The 25090-nt window shown below is 40.2% G+C and overlaps 1 pseudogene; it reads left to right on the plus strand.

Moving 5' to 3' along the window:
* Window positions 1-10159: 10159 nt before the first annotated feature.
* The window catches only part of LOC114054429, a 132589-nt pseudogene continuing 117658 nt past the window's right edge, over window positions 10160-25090 (plus strand).

The raw sequence follows: 25090 nt of genomic DNA on the forward strand, positions 1-25090 counted from the left end.
TTCTATTGTTTTGTTGTTCATCTTCTTTACATTTAAATTGGTGTAGTCATTGCAAATATTATTTTCTTAGTTTTGTTTACTTCACTTTGCATCAGTTTGTATGTCTTCCCATGCTTCTCTGTAATCAACATGTTCATCATTTTTATAAACACGATAATATTCCATTTCATTCATGTACTACAATTGGTTTAGCCATTCCCAATTCAACAAGCATCAATTTTGTTTCTAGATTATTGCTTCTACAAAAAGTGTTGCTGTAAATATTTTATTATGCATGGGACCTTTCTTTTGATTATCTACCTCCCTGAGGAATATGCCCAGTAGAGAAATATTTGGATCAAAGAGTATAAATGTTTTAATCACTTTCTTCACAAAATCCCAAAATAAATTCTAAAATGACTGACCAATTCACAGTTCTACAAACAGAATACCTATGCCTGTCTTTCTACACCCACCAACACTGACTATTCCTACCCCAATGATTGTCATCTTTGCCAATTTACTGGGTGTGAGGTGAAACCTACAGGTTGTTTTCAGTTGTATGTATCTCATTATTATCTGGAATATTTTTCCACATGATTGTTAATAGTTGCAATTATTCTTGTGAGAATTCTGTTTTTTTATATCATTTGACCACTTACATATTGGAGAATAGATTTTGGTCATATATGTATATTAGTTGTCTCTGTATCTTGGAAATCACAACCTTATCAGAGGTATTTGAAACCAAGAATTTTTCTTACTCAATCACTTCTTTTCCTATCCTAGTCACATTTATTTTCTTTGCACAGAAGCTTTTTCAATTTTATGTAATCAATATTGTCTATTTTATCTTTTATAATTGCCCTTTCTCTCATTAAGAATTCACCCACTAGCTGTAACTGTGAAAGATTTGCTTCTCTCCTAATATTTTTTAGAATTTTAAAATCAATATTTTGTTACTGTGATTAGTTTAGATTAATCTGTTTTGATGTAACCCTATCCTACTGGCTCTCTTCCTCCCCTCACACTTCAATCTCATCTGTATAAACCTTCCCTAGCGTAACCTGGGCTTCTCTGAGCATTCCCAGTTCACCTAAGATCAAGGTATCCTTGAGGGGCCTTTGGAGCATGTCCAGTTGCCTAACACAAAGGCCTGTGCTCCCTATTACATAAGTGAAGGTAGCCTCCTTTGATTGGTTGCCTGCATATTTAAGACTGCTTTAATCCTGCCAAATATGAATTATAATTGGGTAGCTTAAGTGGTGCAGTGAACAGAGCATGGAGTCAAAATGACCTGAGTTTAAATTCGACCTCATATACTTACCATGTGACCCCAGGCAAGTCACTTAACCCTGTTTGCCTCAGTTTCCTCATCTGGAAAATGAGATGGAGAAGGAAATGGCTGTATCTGCCAAGAAAACCCCAAATGGGGTCATGAAGAGTCAGACACAACTGAACAAGAATGAATGAAGACTGAGCCCATTACTTCTTTTCAGTTGCTCTTTTTCTCCACACTTTCTGCTGCTCTTTTCAGCAACTCTTATCTTCTGTGTTCAGGGAGTGAATATAATAGTTCATCCACAAAGTGGGCAGCGTGAACTGTGAAAGGGGAATGACTTTCCCTCTTTGTTCCCTCTCTTTTATCCCTGCTACAAGAAATGTCATAGGGGTGTTTGTTTCTGTTCTGTGTTGTTTGTCCTCGGTTTCGGGTGCAGGAAGTGGTCCCCACCTGGACAAGAATCAGAAACACGGGGACTACGGAGCCAGGATTGCAAGCAGAGTGGTACAGCCAACCAGCCCAACAGGGAATCTCTGAGGAGCCAGGGTGCCTAGGACCCAAACCCTGAGAGAGAGGAATGTGGGGATCGGGATAGGGGTTAGACTTGGACCTTGGACTTCAAGCTAAGTTATGAATCTAAACTCCTTTCCCTTCTAGGACTGAGGTGGTGCAAGAGGAAGGTAGATTTTTGCCTCTCTCTCTATTTGGGAGTTTATACGTTTATGATTATACCTTCTGAAGTAAATATTTCTGTGTAAAAGCTAATCTGACCATTAGTGGCAAATGTAATCATTAGTCATTATCAGGGGGACTATATCCTTACACTTAAGGCAATAACATTGGTGGAGGACGGAGTCAATGGCAGACAGTCTAGATACCCTCAGATATCCTTAAGGTACCAGGGAATCCCGAGAGAAGAGGGGAAATGTCATACAGCTGATGATGAGACAGCAGAGACCAGGGTGTCCTATGTTATACTAGTTTAGAGGTTTAGTTCAATTATTGGTTTATTTTCCTTTCATTTATTCAATTATGTATTTCTTCTCTCTCTTTTTTTTTGGTAGGTTCTTAGATAAGCAGGATAAGCTCAGAGTGTGATGATCCTTGAATGCTAAGATGGAGCCTTTGAACTTTATATTCTATAAACCATAGGGAACCATTAAGGATTTTAGAGCAAGACTGTGATATAATGAAAGCATCTTTTTAAAAACAGCTTTAAGCACTGAAATAGATACAGTGCATACTATGAAACATTTCTAGCCGGCTGGAGTGTATAGAGAACTTTGGCCAAAATTTTATTTTAAAGAAAATTCCCTTCTCTCATGACCTGACGACACAGTCCTATCCAAATTCAACATTAATAGAGACATTTAAAGGGCCAGGAGGTCAATAATACACCTGTAAAGAAGTGGAAGAACCCATAGAAAGTAGCACCTACTTATACATAAATCAGGGGGTATAAAGTGATGTGAAGTTGGGAACTGGTGACAAAAATATCATGAAATGTTCATAAATATTCATGTCTTAGAAAGAAAACCCAAAAGTGTGAGAGCAATTAGATAAACTATTTTAAGTGACGGTGTTCACACTCGTAGGAAATGGGTAATGGTTGAAGTTCAGAGAATTCATAGCTTTGTAGAAGTGGAAAAGGCAGCTGGCTATAATGGAGAGAGAGCCCTGGACCTCAAATATAAGACTTTGCTTAAAATCCCACCGCCACCACTCACTACCTATATGACTTTGCCTAGTTCCTTAACCTCTGTGAGTTGCTCTTACTTTGTGAAAAGTATCATGTAAAATAGTTAAGTAAAACTAATAATACAGTTTCCTCATCTGAAAGTGGGTATAACATTTCACACCCCTGTAGTCCCTCACCTTTTTATTTTTTTAAAAAGTTCAATTAATCGATATTTATTATGCACCTGCTACGTGCCAGGCACCAGTGCTAAGAGAGGGAAGCAAATTTTTTAAAAATACAGTTCTTGCCCTCAAGGAGCTTGCAATCTAACAGAGGAAGATAATACACAAAAGGAAGTTGAAAAGCTGGGGGTGGGGGTGAGGGTGAGGTGGGGGAGGGACACCAGGAGGTACCCAGCCCAGGAGTATGATGTTCATATAGCTGAAACCAAGCTGGGCCACTGATGGAAAATGAATTGTTACAAGTTCCGAGCCTTCTATAATGGAAGACCTGGGAGGAGTTCACTGCTCTATACTCTAGCCCTCTAATCTAAGGGGAGAGGCAAGTGAGGGTGCAGAGTAGGTGTTGAGTATCAAAAGCTGATTCAATCTGCATGGTAATGAGATTTCAGGTGAGGGGCTTGCTCAGGGGACAGTGATTTTCATGAACTAGAATCCAAGCAGAACAGTAGATGGAAAATGAAATAACCTGGACAGTTAACCGGAACTCCTACTCTCCTTCCCACTCCACCCCACCCTTACCTTACCAGAAAACAAAGGAAAACATATTTCTGTAACAAATATGCAAAGTCAAGCAAAACAAATTCCCCCAATGACTGGACACAAAACTGTCTGCATCTCAGTCTGCCCCCTGATTCCATCACCTCTCTGCCATGGCTGACATGTTTCATCATTGGTCCTCTGGAATCATGACTGCTCAATGTATTGATCATAGTTATAGCTTTCAAAGGTGTTTGTCTTTACAATGTTATTGTTATACTTGTATAAGTTCTCTTGGTTCTGCTCATTTCATTCTTCACCAGTGTATAAAAGTCTTCAAAATTGTTCATCTCTATAACAGTATAAATAACTTCTGGCTTTGCTCACTTTTCTCTGCCTCAGTCCATATGTCTTTCCATGTCTCTTCATCTCTTTTATCTTTTTCCTCATTTCTTACAGCATAATATGTTTTCAACCATTCTTCAGTGTATGTGCATCTACTGCTATACAGAGAGGTTTAAATTGTAACACCTATTTACCAGTGTTGTAAAGCAAATGAAATAATGCATATGAAAGTACCTTGTAAATTGGAACTGATATACATGTGAGGCAGCTGTGGCATAATGGTAAGAGAGCTGACCTAAAAGGTGAGAAAAAATAATCATCAACACAACAAACATTTATTAAATGCCTACACTATGCCACACATTGTGCTAAGAGCTAGAAGATCTGAATTTAAGCCCTGTCTCTGATGCTTACTGGCTGTGTGATCCTTAGCAAGGTCACACAGCAAGATTAACCTCTTGAGGCTCAGGGCAGCTCTCTAAGATTATAACTTACAAAGTGTTAATATGCACTAGTATATACTGCCTTCTCCTTGTTGAAAAGAAAATAATGTAATTCCAAGGAGAAAAGTATGTTAAATAATGGAGATATTTTTAAGCATAATTTAATCTTAAAGTCATCTCAATGAGGCAACATGGTATAATGGATAGAGCCAAGCTGGCCCTACCACATACTGGCTATGTGAATGAACTCAGCAAGTTACTTAACTTCTCCATACTAGTCTAGAAGACAACACTAGAAGACTATAAATTATTAAAAAGGTGCCAATATGCATTGACAGAAGGAGTTTTCTCACCTGGGAGTTCCCAATACCAATACCAATAAAATCACAGGTCTAACCCCTATTCCTGTATATTTGTAAGCCATTTTTGTGATGTAAAAGAACAAAATCAACTGGCTCATTAAGAGACTAAATCTGTGATTTTGTCCTCCTGACTATATTCTCACCAATGCCATCAGTGTTTCTGGTATCTGGGGCAGCACCACTCTCCTCATATGTACCTATGCCCAACACCCAATAGAGTCTACACACATAACAGCAGCTGGAGCAAAGTTACTCACATGTATGCCTTTTTCTCAAGCTTCTGAACACCAAGTAAATCAAGAATTCTCATAAGCCCACTACTTCCTTCTTCTTTTGCTTGATATCTTAGCCATTTTTAATTACTTGAAGAAGGTCTCTGACAGCATAGCATGGCAGAAAGAGTGTTGGATTTGAACTTAGGAGGCCTGAATCCTAGGTCTGCCTCATCTACTGAGTTGGGTATTTCTGTGCAATAATAATAGGTAGCATTTACGTAGTACTTTGAGGTTACCTAAGTACTTTATACACATGAGAGTTATTTGAGCTCCAAAAACAACCTCAAGGCATAGTTATACTGGGATTGTTAACCCTAGCACAGTTTTCTGGCCCCTAGTAACCACTCAAATAATGCTTGCAGTTGGATTTATTGATTTCCCATGCCAGGTACAGTATTCATTCTGCTGCACCACCCTGGCTCTCTCCACTCCAGTTACTTCACCTTTGAAAGCATTGGAATACGTCCCCAAGGTTGCTTCAATCTCTTTTCTGATTTTTTTCACCTAACTGTACCAAGAGTAGAGATTCCCAAATCTAATTATTTATATTTGTTACAGCAGCCACCTCCATTCTAATCAGTAGCTTTTAGTCAGCCAAAAAGGCTGTGCCACTTATTAGAAATTCCTGCTGGGATATGAACTAAGGTGACTTGATTTTGTCAGCAGATGTGACATTTCTGCTCTTCACAACCTTCTCCGATTCCCTGGGGAAGAAAACTGCTAAACCAAAGACTCCAGAGAAGCTAAAACTGACCTGAAGGAAACGAGTGTGATTATCTCTCAAAGGAAAATCACCCACTATTCCACACAAATCGGCTCAGCAAACTTTCCTGCCATCATTACAGCAGCAAGGCTAATTAGGCAGACTGAATTTCCTTCTCATTCCAATATTACAATAAACTTTGTGATCTAGAGGAAGCAGAATTTAAAAATCACAACGCTGGAATGAATCTGTGGGTCCTCAAATCCAGCCTTTTGGTTCCAGGCCAGACTGTACCTATTGCATTCTATGATGATGCCAATTGGCTTTTAAGGACTCCAAGAGGAAATTGACAGCTTCATTTAGTAACCTGCCCCCAGTAGTCATCTGCTGGAAAGTTCTTTTTCACATCCAAGTTAAACCAGAACTTAAAGTTGTTTCCTCTTGTTCTGGGACTGCCCATTCATTTAAACTAACTTTAATGAAAAAAGAAAAGATACCTCCACTAAAATCAGCCATAAATAGGAGCCTGAGAGCCAAGGATCCAGTGTTTGAATCCCAACTATTCTCATCTTATTTAGAACTTGAAACCCAAAGAGATCTCACTGGAATGCAGATTCAAAATCTCTTTTCTGGTTCTCTGGAATGAGAAGGTCATTGTCTAGGATTGTCATCTTTTTCTAAGGTGAGGTTGCTGGCATAGGGGGCAAATGGTTTTGAAATCCTTTTTATGGTTGCAGGCAGTATCCAAATTATCAAGAGCAGACTTAAAATGATCTGTACATGCAAACAGCCAATAGTAAGTGATTTTCCCCTCCTCCATCCTAACTAGGGCCCCTCCCCCATGCAGCATCCCAGACCTAGCATCTCTTGACTCCCTTTATTCAGCCTTAAAGGTATCACAAATATCACAGGCTCTCCTACTTTTGTCTCTTTCACTGCTCAGGTAAATGTCTACCTCATAGGGTGGGACTCTATCAACTTAAAAGGCTCAAATGAAATAATATATTTAAAGCGTTTTTTGCAAACTTTAAAATAACAAATATGCATATATATGTACATAAATACATATATGCCTGAGTACATACATACACATATGTACATATATGCCAGCTAATATTATTAATTCCATCTTAGGAAACCTCTTTTTCACATGTACACACATTATACAAATCCTCTTTGACCCTCTTCCTCTTCCTATTCTAACTCTTGTTCTATTACCTCATCTAGATCTGTTTTTCTCCATCCCTTTTGTCTTGTCTGTATCTCTCCGTGTCTCTCTTCCTCTCTCTCCTCCCTTTCTCCTTTCCCCTCATTTCTCCTTCCTCCCCTCTCTGGTCTGTTTGTCTCTCTCTCTGTTTTTCTCTATCTCTCCTTCTTCTTTTCCCTCTCCCTTTAAGTAGTACTAGTAATACATAGATACTAAGAAAAAGAAAGCCCATAATTTGAAAGTGAAATTAATTATAATAAAGAAACAGTATCACAATGTCTAAAATCTTTGAAAATATCTAGAAGTTTCTTTCAGGGTCTCTACAGAAGTCCCCATGTACTACCTCGACTTCCACTAATAAATCTGCTTTTCCTCAAGCACCAGCATTCAAGATTAAAAATAAACTTCCTATGAATGTATTTCTGTTTCATTTAATTATTAGTATTGTAACAGTTTGATATTTTCTTATTTGTTGTTTTTCATTGCAAGTGAAATACCCCGCTGGTTAAATGGTCTTCTGTGGGTTAGCCTGGGAATGCTGTTGTCTGCCCTGCTTAGAGATGGCCATTTCCTCCAAACATATGCTGCCCAAGGGAGCAGGGAACAGTCCAGTTGAATATCATTCAGGGGAAGCAGGAAGACAAAGTCAGCCTCACAAGCCCAGACATAAAAACTGACGGGCGCCCACAGGAAACTGATGTTGCAACTATCTTAGATTATGTGTTTGGCTGCAACCCAATCTCTTTTCCCATTGCTGGGCCTTTCTGTCTGAGACTACATCTTTATACCTTCTTCCCAACATGTTAATTCTGGAAACTACTAGAACTTCTGATTTGGATGTTCACTTAAACATTATGTCTCCCAAAAATGACCCCCAGTAGAATGTAAAGTCCTTGAGGGCAAATTTTATTTTGTTTTTGTTTTTGTTTTGTTTTCTGTTCTTTTTATCCCTAGTGCCTAGCCAAGCACCTTGAATTTAGAAGTCACTTAGTATAAAGACTTGTTCAAGTAAACTCCTAACTACTTTTGAGACAGGTCTCTCTTTGATCAGGAATAGGGCTCTTCCCCACATCCCTAACTCAGAAAGTTTCAGTCCAAGTCATGGAAGACCCGTAGTCACATCCAATGCTCATTCCTACCCCCTGGCTCCAGGCATGGTAAGAAGTGACAGTACACCAGCACTACTAACCATAATAAATATTTTCCCAAGGGAAAATGTGAGGCACTGTCTGATGTTGGCAGCTACCAGGTTGGGTGCTGTGGCAAGAGTAGGGTAAGATCTGGGTATTTTGGAAGTCGAGGCAAGGGCTGTGGTAGGCAGAGTCGTGGTGAACTGGGATGGGCTGGATACGGAGAAGCCCTGAGGCAGTGGGCAGTGCTATGTGAGATAAGCTGGGTGCAAGGAAGTAGCCAGAGCTTGAGCTCCTGAGGCAAGGGGCGGTGCCACGTGGGAGTGGGACGGCAGAGGACTGAGTTCCCTTTGCTTGGTCCCCTCCCTATATGCGGCGTGATCCCCAGACGCCTCTTGTGACCTTCCTGACTTCCTGGGTCCCTTTGTGCAGCACTGACCCAGACCCCTCCTCCCAGTGTCTGAGTCTGACTTCCTAGGTCACGTACTCTGTCTATGCGCTAATCCCAGATGCCTCCTCCCTGTATCCGGTCCTAGCCTCCTACGTCACTTCCTCCCCCTTGGTGTGCTAAACTCAGACAGCCCCTTCTGGTGTCTGACCCTACAATCATTGGCTAGTAAGTGGGCTGGGGAGGAGGGGCTAGGTAGGTTTTTAGGAACAAGCGTGGTCAGATCACACGCGCTCTCTCCTTGCTCCTGCCCTGTTGCTCTGGCCTTGCTGCTTGGGCTTGCTATGATGGCTTGCTGTGATGGCCTCTGAATAAAGCTCTGGTGTTGGCGCCTCCCGATGGTTCGTCTCTGTGTGTTTATCCGGCTGAGGACCGAAGACTCGGAAGTGAGTATGACTCTGGTAGTGTTCTCCTTATAGGAGGAGAGGGTACCGGCGTGCGGCCGGCAGAAGGTCGGCGCGCGGCCAGTACAAGTGGCGCCCAACATGGGGCGGAGGAAATAGGCCAGAGGCCCCGTGGACCAGCTGGTCTGGTCGCGGGAAGAGAGACGAGACCCTTAGCCGATAGGGCGAAGGAAGGAGGATGGGACAATTGTTTGGTAAGGTCCCGGATCGGGAGGTGCAAGGGAAAGAAGTATATAAAAGAGTGAAAGAAGCAGAAATCAGTAGTGAGGAAGAGTCTAGGAGTGAGACAAACTCAGGAAGTCAGACTCAGACACTGGGAGGAGGGGTCTGGGTCAGTGCTGCACAAAGGGACCCAGGAAGTCAGGAAGGTCACAAGAGGCGTCTGGGGATCACGTTGCATATAGGGAGGGGACCAAGCAAAGGGAACTCAGTCCTCTGCCGTCCCACTCCCACGTGGCACCGCCCCTTGCCTCAGGAGCTCAAGCTCTGGCTACTTCCTTGCACCCAGCTTATCTCACATAGCACTGCCCACTGCCTCAGGGCTTCTCCGTATCCAGCCCATCCCAGTTCACCACGACTCTGCCTACCACAGCCCTTGCCTCGACTTCCAAAATACCCAGATCTTACCCTACTCTTGCCACAGCACCCAACCTGGTAGCTGCCAACATCAGACAGTCCCTCACAGGAAAATATGTTGTGAGTCCCAAACAATTCACCTGCAAAGCATTCTGAACCTACCTCGTTTGTAAGAGTGATTGCCTGATTCTGTCTCAAGGCTTGGCTATAGAGAAACCCCTTGACCTTCTATGACCCCACCTACCTAATCTGTAAAATGTGGGGAAGATCAATTTATTTCACAGTACTGATTTCTAGAGGCTTTGAGGGAATTGATTTTTTCATCAGGAGTTATTGGGTTGGTGTTTTGTTTTTTCTCTTTGGGCCGAAAATTAACTATTTATCCTTCAGATTTTATTAGAGTACAAAATATCCAATCATGCAACTGTTTGTTACTCCTTGTTCTAGAACACTCCACAGGATGCTTGCTCAGGCCTCTTTTGTCCAAGACGCCCCTGAATGCTTGTCCAATATACCTCTCAATGATGCAACACTCCTACCAAAAGAATTGGCAAAGGATGGACAGCAAGAGCTGTCCCACTGTGACTGGATGTTTCTGAAAGATTACCATGGGACAGGAGGAAGCAACAAGAGTAATTTGCAGTGGGGAAATGATGTTGGAAGTAGGGGGTAGCCAACAGGAATTCATCTCTTCAGAGGATGCCAAACCACAAGTGCTTAAAGGTACTTAAAGGCTGAGAGCCAAGGGCACACAGAAAAAGTGCTCTGGTAAGTGGCTTGCTCCCAGTTTGGGCAACCTGAGCCTGGAGAATCCTGAATCCTCTTTTCTATTCAACACTCACAGCCCCTCCTATATTCAATTTATGACTCAGTTGCCCTCTGGGCAATCCTGATTAAAAGATTGGCATCGCTTCCTGATGTTGATGGAAGTTTAAAGCCGGAGCCACTACTGGGACTAAGGGTGAGAAGAAATCCAACCTTGAACAAGAGAATAGGGTGATAAATGGGAAAGAGAGAAAGGGCAGTGACTGCAAAAGTCTGGGAAAGGAAATATTCTTAGATGGAAGGTTATATTTTCACGCTACTTTTGCTAAGTTAGCAGACTGTGGGAGGAGCATATTACCACTTCTAGTCTCTTCCCACAGACAGACTTAAATGTTAAATGATTCAATTATAATGAAGTGTAATTCCCAGTTCAATGTGAGTTGATAAATAACAACACTTCCAGCATAAGGTTATCTTGCTTCTTTGTCAGAAATTTGAATCACAGTTGCTGATTTCCCCAAATAAAAATAACTTCTAAGCCTTCCATTGGGCTTGATTTTCCAGTTAAGCTGGATGTCATGGAGAGAGTTGTGAATTTAAAGTCATAGGACCTGGATGAGACTCAGTAACTTACTAGTTGTGTGGTGTTGGCCAATCCCCTTACCGTCTCTTGACCTCAGTTTCCTCATCTGAAAAATGAAGGGGTCAGGATGCATGATCTTTAAGCTCCCTTCCACTTTTGGGCCAATGATCCCATAACCCTGCACATCCCTAAATCTTGTATAGCATGGTTTAAAGTTTTCTTGACATTCTGTCCAACCTCCTCTTGTTCCAGTTTGTCTGGGTCCTTTCTAAAATATTTTGTCCTAAATGTGACTTTAAGGCATCATCGTCATCAACAACAACAACATATCATCATCATCAAAAAGATGTGTGAGTCACATCAATCCATTCATAGAAACAGGGAATTATGGTCACAATCCAGGTTTAGGTCATTAAAACAAGGAATTATCCAAGGGTTATTCATAAGGAACCCAGACTTATTGATCATTGCAGGTTATGGAAAGATAGAAAATGCAATATGTCGATGCAGATTGCAAAAATTTAGCATCTACAAAACACATAATAAGACCCGATCTAGTAGCTAGAATTATATACCAAAAGATCATTATCTTTCTTAAATGAACAAATAAGGGAGCAGTTAGGTGGTATAGTGTATAGAGCTGTGACCTTGGAGTCAGAAGGCTCTGAATTCAAATCTGGCCTCAGTCACTTAACACTTACTAGCTGTGTGACCCTGGGCAAGTCACTTAACCCCAGATTGCCTCACCAAAAAGTAAAAAAAAATAAAAATAAATAAAATTTAAAAAATAAATGAACAGATGACAAATCTCCATATTACAAATACAGATCTCAAAATATCCTTGAAAATTAAGCAAGTTAACTACACTGGAACAGGAACATTATCATAATCACTGGGACAGAATATTAATACATAACAATTTTAAAATGACCTTTTTAATAGATGTCACCATATCAAATAGTCCCATACCCAATAGTATGAAAAATAATATGGACTTCCTATAGGGAAAGCAACAAATTGCTTTGGCTCCATCTTATTGGGTAACTTCAGTCAGGTCATTTTAACCCTCTCAGTCTTAGTTTTCTCTAAGGCAAAACTATATCAAGTACTGGCATACCTCAGAGATACTGCAGGTTAAGTTCTAGATGACCACAATAAAGCAAATAACATAATAAAGGGAATCACAGATATTTTTTGGTTCCCCAGTACATATAAAATTATATTTACATTATGGTGTAATCTATTAAATGTGCAATAGCACTATATATAAAAAAAAAACCCAATACATGTACAATGTTGCTAAAAAATGCTAACCATCATCTGAGCCTTCAGAAATTCATGGTCTTTTTCCTGGTAGGGGGTTTTGCCTCAGTGTTGTTGGCTGCTAGCTAATCAAGGCGGTGGTTGCTGAAGGTTGTGGTGACTATGGTAATTTCTTAAAATAAGACAACAATGAAGTTTGCCACATCAAGAAAACTTTCTCTGCAGCATGCAATGCAGCTTGATAGCATTTTACTCACAATAGAACTTTTTTCAAAATTGGAGTCAATCCTCTCAAACCCTGCCACTGCTTTATCAACTAAGTATACATAATATTTTTCAATTTGTTGTGTTTCAGGGAATAGAGGAGCCCAAAGAAGAAGAAAGATGGGGAAAAGGCCAGGTGGGGAGAATAGTCAGAACACACACATTTATTGATTAAGTTCATCATCTTATAAATGTGGTTCGTGGTGCAACAAAATAACAATGCATCAAAGATCACTGATCACAAATCACCATAGAAGATGTAATAATAATGAAAAAGTTTGAGATATTATGAGAATTGCCAAAACGTGACAGAGACACAATGTACTATTGAAAAAAATGGCACCAATAGACTTGCAGAGTTGCTACAAACCTTCAATTTGTTAAAAAAAAAAACCTGCAAAGTGCAATAAATAGAGGTATGCCTGTATATAGCACCTTCTAATAGAAAAGACCCATTTTATAATATTCTTTTATGTAACTTTTGGAAGTTATAGTTTGCATAAATAAATATATATGTCAAATATACGGATATAGATGTTTAAATTGATACTGGCTAAGATGTTTCATTAACTTTATCCAAAATAATCAATTTTATTATTTGATTCATATGTTAATACAGTGGAGAGACGGTGGGGTATAGTGAGTGGACATGGAGTTTGGAAGAGCTGAATCCAAATCCCATTCCATGTACTCCTACTGGGAGGCAGCCTGGTATAGCAGATAGAGTGTGGGATCTGGAGTCAGGAAGACCTGAAGAAAATCTCACCTTAGAAACTTATGTGCTCTGTGATGCTAGACAAGTCATTTTGCTTCCTTTGGCCTTTGTTTCTTCAACTATAAAATGAGGATAATAGTACCACCTATGTCACTGGTTATTGAAAGGATCAAGTGGGTCAATGTATAAAAAATACATTGCAAATCTTAAAGTGCTATATAAAAGTCAGCTCTTATTAGTATCAGCTGTGTGACTTCAGGCAAATCACTTAACTCCTCTAAGCCTCAGGGAACTCTCAAAGACCATCAGTTACGAATGCAGAATGGTCTACATAGGTTGAGGGAGCTCCCCCACCTATGAAATATGAAATCATTCAGAGTTCAAATCCTTCCCCAGACACCTACTCCCAAATGGGACAAAAAGTGTTCAAAATACAGGGAACCATTAGAAGAAATCATTAGATTATAAGCTTCTTGATGGCAGGGGCCGCCTTTCTTTTTTCATGTTTATAGTCCCAGCATTTAACCCAGTGCCTGGCACATAGTAGATAGTTAATAAATATTTATTGACTCTTACAGAAAACCAAATGGGAGGCCTGGTGTGGGGGCTTATGCTTATAGTCCTTGATACTTGGGAGACTGAGGCTGATGGTTTGCTTGAGTTTAGGAATTCTAAGCTCCAGTGGGTCTAAAGGAATTCAGGTTTCCACACCAAGTCCAGCATCAATATGGTGACATCCTTACCTCCCTACCCACAGAAGATCAAGTTAGAAACAGAACAGGTGAAAGCTTCTAGTCAATCAGCAATGGGGTCAGGCCTATTAGTAACCACTGTACTTCAGTTACTTAAACTGTACCAAAAATACTTCCAGTGAAGTTAAATAGATGGGATTACATCTCAATAATTTTATTCAATTAGAAAAACCAGTCATTTTATCCTTCCTCATTTTCTCTGGATTACTCATTTACCTTTCTTCCCTCACTCTTACCAAATGACCAGCCCATCTTCTCTCTCTAATACATAATTATTTGATGATATCTTTTATTCTTCCTCATTGGTTGTGTGTTGAAGCCGCTCATGCCCACCAAGTACTTTTCCATTGCCCTCTGTATAATATTAAATTTTAATATTTCAGAAATTATCCTATTACATGTCTCACTGCCATACAACACCAGTAAAATGCACCTCTGTTTTCATAGTAAGTTTGGGGTCATTAAAGGCATTCTGAAATTTTTGAAGTTTTGGGTTTTTATTATAAGCTTAATCATCAACAAATACACATCTCAACATACAAAAAAGGAATAAAAGATGTATAAGATTATGTATATTTTGCTTATTAAAGTATATGTTTATATGCATCTAGCTAGCTAGTTAAAAAATTTTTCCCAAAGACAATCCATCCCACTTAAATAAATGATCCTCCTATTCAACACTGGATTCAACTTGTCTGACTGTATTGTCTGTCTGAAACATGCAAACTGACGGTCCACATCTTTGACTTCATTCATGTCGTTAATTCTTCATGTCTCCTGAAAAACACTGTGGCATAATGGATAGAGGAGATGACCTCAAAACCAAGAAGACCTGGGTTCAAATCCTGCCTCTGTCATACACTTGCTGTTTGACCCTGGATATGTACCTTTACCTCTCCATGATCCCAGGTCCCCCCTCTAAGACTAAATGCTGCAAAGGGGGTGTTGATCTCCTTTGGTAAAAATTGCTCCCTCATCAGCAGCTCCTAACACCAACAAATTCACAGGTCTGATTTAAAACAACATCATTCCCTCTCTGTACCCTTGTAATGGTTTCAGAAGTTGCTGTATCCAGAAATGTCATCACCTGGTGGCCAACTTTTGGTAATGAGCTTTTCCAGATCTGTCTAGTGCAATTCTCACATCCCAGACTGCCATAATGGCCCTATAATGGAAGCCTTTCTGGCTCCCTAAAATATTCCAGATCATGAACTCCACTGGAATAACGTCAGAAAGCCCAAGGTCACCATATGCATCTCACAATGAGTCACTGGGAAAGACTTTAGTGGACAGCTTGGGTTTCATTAACTTACATCAATTCATCAAGGACCTGAATGAGTCTGCTTGGTTTCATCTCCACAGAACATGATACCCCACCGTATAAGTTGATTATCTGAAATCTCATCATCATACTATTTAACTCAGCCTTGGAAACTCAACACCTTCCCAACTCCCTCTCTCAACTCACGTCTCCTCTCCTCTCTGGAGGGCTAAGAGGTAGAGCACTAACTCTTCCCAAAGCCTTCCTTTATAGAGGACTGAGACCTGGACTTTCTAGCTCTCTCTCCACTTTCCATTTGCAGCTCTGGATTCAACTCCACAAAATATGATGCCCCTGTAGCAAGGTATCCCCTACTGGCCCTCTCCATACTCCCTTCCCAGCTTCCTTTTGTGTGTTTTCTTCCCCCATTAGATTTTAAACTCTGAGATGATTTTTTTTTCCTTATTTGTATCCTCAGGGCTGAGCACAGTGCCTGGCACATAGTAGGTGCTTAATAAATGTGTATTGCATTATATTGCGTATAGACCGTTTCCCAAATACAACTTACGGTCTTTGAACGTCGCCTGAGGCTCCGAGCAGTTTAGTGATTTGCTCAAAGACACACTGATGATGATAACAAGAGCTGACTTTTATATAACACTTTGAAAGTTTGCCAAGTATGTTTTATACATTGAGCTACTTGATCCTTGCAATAACCAGTGAAGTAGATGGCACTATAATCCATATCTTACTGTTGAAGAAACTAAGGCTGAAGGAAGTGAAATGAGTTCAGGTCCAGGGTCACAGAGCTCTTAAGTTTCTAAGGTGAGATCTGACCTCAAGTCTTCCTAACTACAGGTCCATATTCTGTCTGCTCTACCAGGCTACTTCCCAGCAGGAGCAAGTATCTGCAGCAGGATTTGAATTCAGCTCTTCCTAACTCCGTATCTACGGACTATCCTCCACTGTTTCTCCATTGTATTAACATATGAATTAAATAATGAAATTGATTAGCCATTTCAGATAAAGCTAGTGGAAAATATTGGCCAGTATCAGTTTAAACTTCTATATCAATATACCAGATTTAGATACACACATTTACACAAACTTTAACTTCCAAGAGTAACAGTTTAAGAATATTATAAAATGAGTTTTCTCTCTTAAAAGATGTACTACCTCTAATATAATTTCATCTATGAGAAAACTAAGACCCAGATGAGTAAAAATGACTTGACCAAGGTCACCCAATAAGCTGGAGACAAAGCAATTGGTTGCTTTCCCTACAAGATGTTATATCATTTTACATACTGAATATCAGGCTAAGTCTCTCTATAGACTGCTTTCCCCAACAACAAAAATGAAAAGTCAATAGGATCCTCTCTTTTCTCAGAAATTACTGTCCCAAGGTGAAATCCAAGATAGTAATCATAGGGGGGGAAAAGCAGTATAGGGTTCTTACACTATGGAATATGAGTAAACAACAGATCCCCATGTTAAAGAGTAAATAGCTCTGAAACCAAAACAGCACTGAATTATAAATATGCAAATTTACTAAAAAAAATTTTCTCTATGACTTAAAATTTTCCCTACAATTATGAAATTATAGTATGGCATAATGGATGGAACACTGAGCTTTGAGTCAGGAAGACCTGGGTTCAAGTTCTTCCTCTAACACATATCATTATCAGCTAGATAGTCCAGTGGATAGAGCATTAAGCTAGTCGAGTTTGGCTAAAAAGCAGAGACCATGAAGGGGAGTAATATGACATAAGGCAGAAAAGGCAACCAACATTTTTGTTTCCTCTTCATTTTTGAGAATTTTATTTTTTTTTAACAAACATTTATCAAGCCCCCGCCTCTGGCAAGGCTCTGCCTGACATCGGGGAGACAGAAAGATGACTAACCCACAGATCGATCCTCTCTGGAGCTTAGGATCTAGCAAGAAATCTCAGGTGTGAAACACAAACCTTGACAATATAAGGCAATGTATGCTAAATACAGAAGAGAGGTACAAAGTGCTAAAGAAGGGGGGAAAAGGCAGATTACAAGGGCTTAAGGGAGTTGTCACTGGAGCTGGACCTGGAGAATGAAAGTGGTTTGAGGGAGTAGTGAAAGCTGCCCAGTTGCCAATAATTGGGCATTCTTTGGGGAGTGACCAATCTAGGAGACAGTTAGGGACTGATTAATAGAATGTACCTTTCTTATGGGATGAAAAGATTAGGAGAGAAAAGCCCCAGAGAGAAGAAAATCCTTGATAGAGTTTGAGTTTTAAGTGACTCAAGCAATGGAAAAATTAAGGGGTGGAAGGGATACAAAATTCATCACTTACTGTATGTCCTGGTGTTTTCAATTGAGTCACAAATACTATAAATCTTTTTTTTGATATATTTTAACCGAAATCTGAAAATACACAGAAATAGATGTGGCAGCAGTCACAATGAAAAATAAAACTGAACTGAAAGCTCTCTCACACACCTTACCAGGTTAGGCCAGGGAGGGGAATAAGAAAAGGCAATGAATATTTATTAAGCACCTACTATGTGCCAGGCACTGTGCTAAGCACTTTACAAATATTTACAAGGCCAGTATCGAGAAGAAAAGGAGTTGCAGAGACAAGCGATGCCTTGTGCAAATATGCAGAGATAGGAGACAGAATGAAACCTAAAGTCCACAGAAACAGAGCAGAGTCTCTCAGAGATTAGACTCTCTTTCTCTGGAAAGTGCTCTTCCTCCAGCATGTGAACATCGAGGCTGTGAAAGATCTTATCATACCCTGAGCCAGAATAAAATCAGCACATCCAATATAGCCTCCTAATAACTAAACAAGCTAATGCCCAACTTAAAGAATGAAGTTGGTATGCCCTGAGAGCAACAGAGTTCACTCTATTTTTAAATCCACATTCTTATGTACAAGGCAATAGATTTTCCCAAAATGTTTTTCCAAACAAAAGCGCTATGACCGGCCATGAGCTAAGGAGTTTGTGGAGTAAGGTAATGATAGGACCAACACAAATCTGGTCTCATGATTTATATGAAGCATGCCATGTGTTTCCCACTACTGACATTGGCACTTACTTTCCCTAAAGAGGGAAAGATCTGGTGAGGTCTCTAAGAAATCCCTAGTCACTGGAACTGCTCAACAGTAGAATGGATTACCTTGAGAGATAGTGAGTTCCCCCTTCACTAAAAGTGGTCAAATAGATCCTAAGATAAAGAAGGCATTACTGGATGAGGTGAAAGCTAAGTAGTATAATCTTCACACTGGGGAAGGGAACAAGTCCAGAATGGAATTGACCTTTGTAGCATTGCATGGATTAAAAAGGAACCCATCTCATGTCTGGGCTTAAAAATTGAATATTGAATCTTAGAAATGGAGAGGACATTAGAGGTCATATAGATCAATCACAGTATGGTAGCATAGGTAGAGAGCTGGCCTCCAAATCTGAAAGAACTAGGTTTGAGTCAAGCCTTTGACAGACACTGGTTGTGTGACCAGAGGCACGTCATTCAATTCTGGGTACTTTGGTCAATTGCCTAAGTCTCTAGATTACAGAGAAGATGCTGACCTGCATTGGTAGAGGGAATTTCCTCACCTAAGAGTTTTTCCACAGCAGTGAAATCACATATCTAGTCCCTAGGCCTTGAGATAACAAATTAAATACTGGGAATGATGAGCTCATTCACAGCTTATTTGTTGACAGATTCCTAGATCAAGAGCAGCAGTACGATATAGAAAGTTTTTGAAAAACACCTTAGTGTAAATCCTGCCTTAGACACATTATCTGTATGGCCATGACCATGCTACCTAATCCCTCTGAACTTCAGTGTTCTCACCTGTAAATAGGGATAATAATATCAGACCTCACAGAATTGTCATGAAAATCAAGTGAAAATAGGGTTGGTAAGACAATTGACAAACCACAAAGGTCTACATAAATATCAAGTAGTAATAGTAGCAGCAGCAGCAGTAGTAGTAGAAATAGAAGTAGAAGTAGCAGTAGCAGTAGTAGCAGTAGTAGTAGTAGTTGTAGTAGTAGTAGTAGTAGTAGTTGTAGTGGTAGTAGTATAGGTATCTAGGTGGCAGGGCATGGAAGATAAGTAGATGGAAAGCTAACCTGGAAGTGACAAACACCTGAGTGTCCCTCTGATACATACTGGCTTCATGATCCTAAGCAAGGGGCCTAACTTATCTGCCCCAGATTACTCTCTAAGACAACAATTTTCTGAACATTGACTGATATGTATTGGTAGAAAGAGTTTCCTCGCCATCAGTTTCTAAATCACAAGAAAGTTGGCTCAAGTCCTCCTCCCTCTTGTTTTCCTCTGCCCATTTACCAAGGTGATGAGTCTAAAGCTCGAGTCTGATCATGTCACACACACCCCAAAGCTCCAACAGTTCCCGTTACCTCCAGGATCAAAGACAATTACCTCTGTCTTCTTGGCATTGAAAGCTCTTTACCCTTTTTACTTGTCCAACCTTTTTAAGCATCACTACACACTCCACAATCCAACTGTTTTGCCGTGCTTACAATTCCTCCAATTTAACACTCCATCTCCTGTCTTTGTGTTTTTGCTCTGGTTATTTCCCATGAATGGAATGCTCTCCCTCCACATCTCCATCCCTTAGTTTTCTCGGCTTCTTTTGAGACTCAGCTTAAATTCTACCTTCTCTGGAAACTTTCCTGGTCTCCCCCATCCTCAAATGTTAATGTCTTCTGCTTCCAGATTACCTGTATATATATTGTACATATATGCATCAATATATGTATATATACACATACATGTGATATATGTGTATATCATAATGTAATCTATGCATATAAGTGATATCTATCTACTAGATATATACATATGTATACAGGGGGCAACTAGATGGTACAGTGGATAGTGTACCAGGCCTGGAATCAAGGAGACTCATCTTTCTGAGTTCAAATCCAGCCTCAATACTTACTAGCTGTGTGATTCTGGGTAAATCATTTAACCCTGTTTGCCTCAGTTTCCTGATCTGGAAAATGAGCTGGAGAAGGAAATGGCAAACCACTCCAGTATTTTTGCAAGAAAACCCCAAATGAGATCCCAAAGAGTAGGACATGATTGAAACAACTGGACAACAAAAATATGTATATATTTGTATATTATATATTGTGTTACGTGTATTTTTATATCTTGTATTTGCCTAGATCAAGGGCGGGGAATTGGCGGCCTCAGGGCCCAAAAATCTTTGGAATTTGTTCTGTGAAGTTTGGATTCAAAGGGCCACACTTAAGGACCTAGAAGACCACGTGTGGCCTCAAGACTTAATGTTCCCCACCCCTGGCCTAGATATTTACATCTTGTCAATCCCATTGGAATGTAGACTCCCTGAAAACAGGGAGTATTTTTGGTTATTGTTTGATTTTTCTTTGTAGTCAAGTCCTGAGCACAGTGCCTGGAACAGGGTAAGCACTTAATAACTGCTTGCTGACTGATTAATTGAATAACTTTGGAGTTAGTAGAAAAGTGACATGTGGAAGTAAAAAGAAAAAAAGGTGAACAAATAATTAGACTCAAACCCTCACAACTACACAGCTAAACCCTCTAATGATACCCTCCAATATTTAGTCATTCAAAAGCTATTTTTTAAGAAGTCTAAATGAAATATATGTTAAATATTTTCTATTATATCTAGATATATTTAATACATCATTCCTGGTAAGGAAGGCAATCTCTATCCTAGCATTATTTTTATTAAACAATGCAATCCACATTACAACAATGCACTTAATAATACCATCTCTTAAAAGACACCATGGCAAAAGACAGAAACCACTCTGCAGCATATCACAGCCAGCTGACTTGATCAAGATGGGCACTCTCCCTGATTTTCTAATATTCACTTGAGGATAGATTTTAATTAAGATAACAGTTAACGTGACTGATCCCCATCTACTTGGTCACCATGTTTGTTCTGCCATACAAAGCTTTGGTATGCAAAATCCTTGCCACCAACTAATGTTTAGCAACGTTATCAACATACCCCTTGCTAGCCAAAAGGGGCTACTCACCATCGCCCACACCCCACATCCAATGGCCTGCCTCCCTGGGCGTGAAATGATGCTCCTCTTCCGCTCCACCTTTGGAATTCCTATGGCAATTCAAGGCTCAGCTTAAGCCACATTTCCTACACAACTCTAGAGCCATCTCTTACAAAAAGAGCCCTGCAATTCCTAACAATCCCGCCTCAATTACCTTGTATTTATTTTGTGTGTGTAACCCTGATTACCCTGGCTGCCACTGCCTGAAGGCCAAGTCAGCTATACTTCATTCCTCCCCCCGAGTTTTCTAGTATCTTTAACTGAATTGAGGGGTGCTTCAGCTCTCTGCAAAGGGCTCCAGCCCCCACTGATGGGGCTCCCTCCAATTTAGGGGTTTGCTCCTATGCCCTACTTCCCATTAGCCACTAATAGATTACTTCTTGCAAAAGTATAATCACAAATATATGATCTTACATCCCAAAATGTGAGGCTTAATCCTCTCCCCATACCACCTTGGTTTCTGGAAAGGCAAAAGGGATTAGGTTCACTCAGTTCTGTTCCTTTAGAGTATACTTCTATTTCCAAGTCCAAACCCTTACTGGAAGCTTTCCTGCCCGGTTGGTTAACTGCACCCCTATCCTTCGAATTTGATGACAAGGTCACCATTGTTTGAACTCCTACTTGGGTGGGGATCACTGTTGGCACCCAGAACTGAAGACAAATGACACAAAACCAAAAGAGGCCCAGGCCAAGAGAAATCTTGGAGCCAAGTTGTAAGAGGGAGAGCTGGGGAAGGAAGCAGGAAAGCAGGGTACCTCCATATCAGGTGATCTGGCAAGCAGGCAATCCTCCAATCAATCAATAAATACACACTTATTAAGCACCTAATACATTCCAGGTACTGTGCTAAGCACTGGGGATGCAAAAAAAGGCAAAAGAGAGTCCCTGCTCTCAAGGAATTAACAATCTAATGGATTGTAAGTCTCCTCATATGTGATTATGCATTTCCTTATCTGCGTGCACATTGTTCGATCCCCATCTCCATACACACAGTAGTGTGCAATCTCCTCGAGGACAGGAATAGTTTCCTTGTCTTTTTATTTCCTAGCATCTAGTACAGTGTCTGGTGCATAGTAAATACTTAACAAATGCTTGATGAATTAAATCTAAACTGCTATGTACCTCTTCTGAGCACGGCAAATATTCCAATATGTAAATGTAGCAGAAACAACTCTGCCAGACGTATCAGCAAGCATATCTCTGCATTTGTATTGTCCTGGACTGTCAAGAATGATTTATCACTCTTTAGTTCAAGGATATATAGAGCATCATTGAACCTAACTCACATGTGAGATATATATAGGTACATACGTGTTAGACTGCGTGCATTCACATACACATAAATTTCAAACTGAAAAGCTTTTAAAATCTTTGAACTTGAAAAGTCAGTCACAGATCTGAGTTCTACTATTTGCTATAAATAGCTCCCACTTCCCCTCAGCTCTTCTTTTCTAGATTTCGGAGCCTGGCTTCACCCTTTCTAAGGACAATGCTAAATTGTGTGTATTGCCTGAGCTGAAAACAGGGCCATTTCAAGAGATGGTGAACTTGGCTTCATGGGAGAATTACATAAATGCATCGTCTGTGTGCATCAGTCTATTGTACTACCATCCAGCATCAAAAGCAGATCCACACCAGCAATCTCAGGACAGGCACCACTCTGAACACACCTGAAGTCTGGCTCAGTCAGTGCATTCTAGGAAGAAGCCTTGACTCCCAGAGATCACAAAACCACAAATGACATTGTGATTGAAAGGCCAAGGCCAGAGAAATGGAATCAAAGTAAAGAGTATACAGGCTGCTCTGCCATGATGGAACTTCCTAGCATTCCAGCTAATAAAAGCTCCTTTGTCCAGCCACACTCCCTAATTCCTATATAATTATGTGCCTGGTGAACAAAAGTGAATTTTTTTTTGTTTCCCCAGAAATCACAAATGTACAAATCTCACTCTTTCTTTCCTTGGAAGGTAAACGAGAAAACATGAACACACACAGATGCATACGTCCAATGACACACGAAAGAAGGGAAATCAAGTGTGGCCCTTTGACTGAATCCAAACTCCACACAACAATTGGATTCAGTCAAAGGGCCAAACTTGAGGATCTAGAGGGCCACATGTAGCTTTGAGGCTGCAGGTTCCCTACCTGTTTAAGCCATCCTCCCATTTTACTGAAGGGCAAACTTCAATTTCTCATCCAAATCACAGGATTTTTTTTTTCTCAACAAGGCCAGGATGTGGCCATTTCTTCTACCTCCTACTCTAATCCTCTTTGCTCTACACTCCATGCTGCCTCTGCAGATTTGTGAGTTGTCATGGTCATCATGTCCATGCGACCTTCTGAAGAGAAGATGAGAGTCCCTAAGGAAGGTCTTATTGCATGAGTATTATAAATAGAGGAGAAGAAAGTGTGGCCTAGAATTGTGTGTGAGAATAGATTGTCAAAAATCTAAAAGCATTCCTACCATTTTCTTTTTCAAAAAGAGTCATGTCCAATCAATTCATGTGTCTATCCCTCTCCTACTTCCCCTAGGTATTAGTACTCTTTTCTTTAATTTTCTTGTATTGGTTTATCTGTGGACTTGTTATATTCTCTAATAGAATGAAAGCCCCACAAAGGCAGAGACAGTTTCATTTATGTCTTCGTTTCCCTAGCACCTCGCACGTAGTGCCTTGCACATTATAGGTGCTTAATAAATGTTTATTAAATCAAATTTTCCTTATTCTCCATCTATCCATCATGACATGCTGTCAACTTGCTTTGACTATACTGGAACTCATTCCTGTTGATGCATTCTGTCTCATGTTAAGCCACTGTTACGAGGTCATTTTTCATATTAATACCTCCAGAGCTTTGACCAATACCTGGCCCACCAAAGGTGATACTTAGCATATATTCATTGAATTTAATGAAGGTCTGGAAAGCATCAAAGTGGTTTGTTGCATTCAGAGGTATGCTGATAAATGTTTAACCAGTGGCTCGCAGGTAAAAATAAACATAAACACACACACACACACACACACACACACACACACACACACACACCACTTCTAAGTTAAATCTACAGTATTAACATTTTCTCTATTGCTTTCTTAATTCTAGACAATCAACAAAATAATAAACCAAGTCTTGATTTGTAGGGTTTGCTGACTTGCAAGGTATAAATGATCAGTATGAAATTTTAATAATCAGCTCTCTGAAGTTGGTTAGAGCTGACTCCATTATACCCCTTGGCCTACCAGACCAAGATCTTTTGGTTGTTGTTCAGTCATTTCAGTGGTGTCCAACTCTTCCTGACCCCATATGGGGTTTTCTTGGCAAAGATACTGGACTGATTTATCATTTCCTTCTCCAGTTCATTTTACAGATAAGGAAAGTGAGGCAAATGGTCAAATGACTTGCTTGGGGTCACACAGCTAGGAAATGTCTGAAGCCAGATTTGAACTCAGAAAGATGAGTTTTCCTGATTCCAGGCTCAGCACTCTATCCACTGAGCCACCTAGCTGCCCAACTACAACAGCAACAACCGAACAATATTCATCCATAGAGTAATGAGATCATTCATTGGGTCAGGAAAAATCCTTCCTGTAATAAGTGGGTATATTCTGTAGGGAGACCTATAGGAATCCTGCCTACCTTCTTACTTGGGCCTTTGTTTTCCCTTATCTTCACGAGTTTGCCTAAAGAACAAAGCAGTTGGAAAATACAGACTTATACCCCAAACTTACATGCAAGAAGGTGGGAAAGAGGGCAGGGGAACTTTTTCTTCCATTAAGCCACCTTCTGACCAGAAAGAAATCACCCCTAAGCTCCTGTCTGGGGTGACATTTTCCTTGACGTGGGGTTGTGTTTCTTCACCTGT

The sequence above is a fragment of the Vombatus ursinus genome, unplaced genomic scaffold (assembly GCF_900497805.2).
Source record: "Vombatus ursinus unplaced genomic scaffold, bare-nosed wombat genome assembly UNPS02014813.1, whole genome shotgun sequence".
In the NCBI taxonomy this organism is placed as follows: Eukaryota; Metazoa; Chordata; class Mammalia; order Diprotodontia; family Vombatidae; genus Vombatus; species Vombatus ursinus.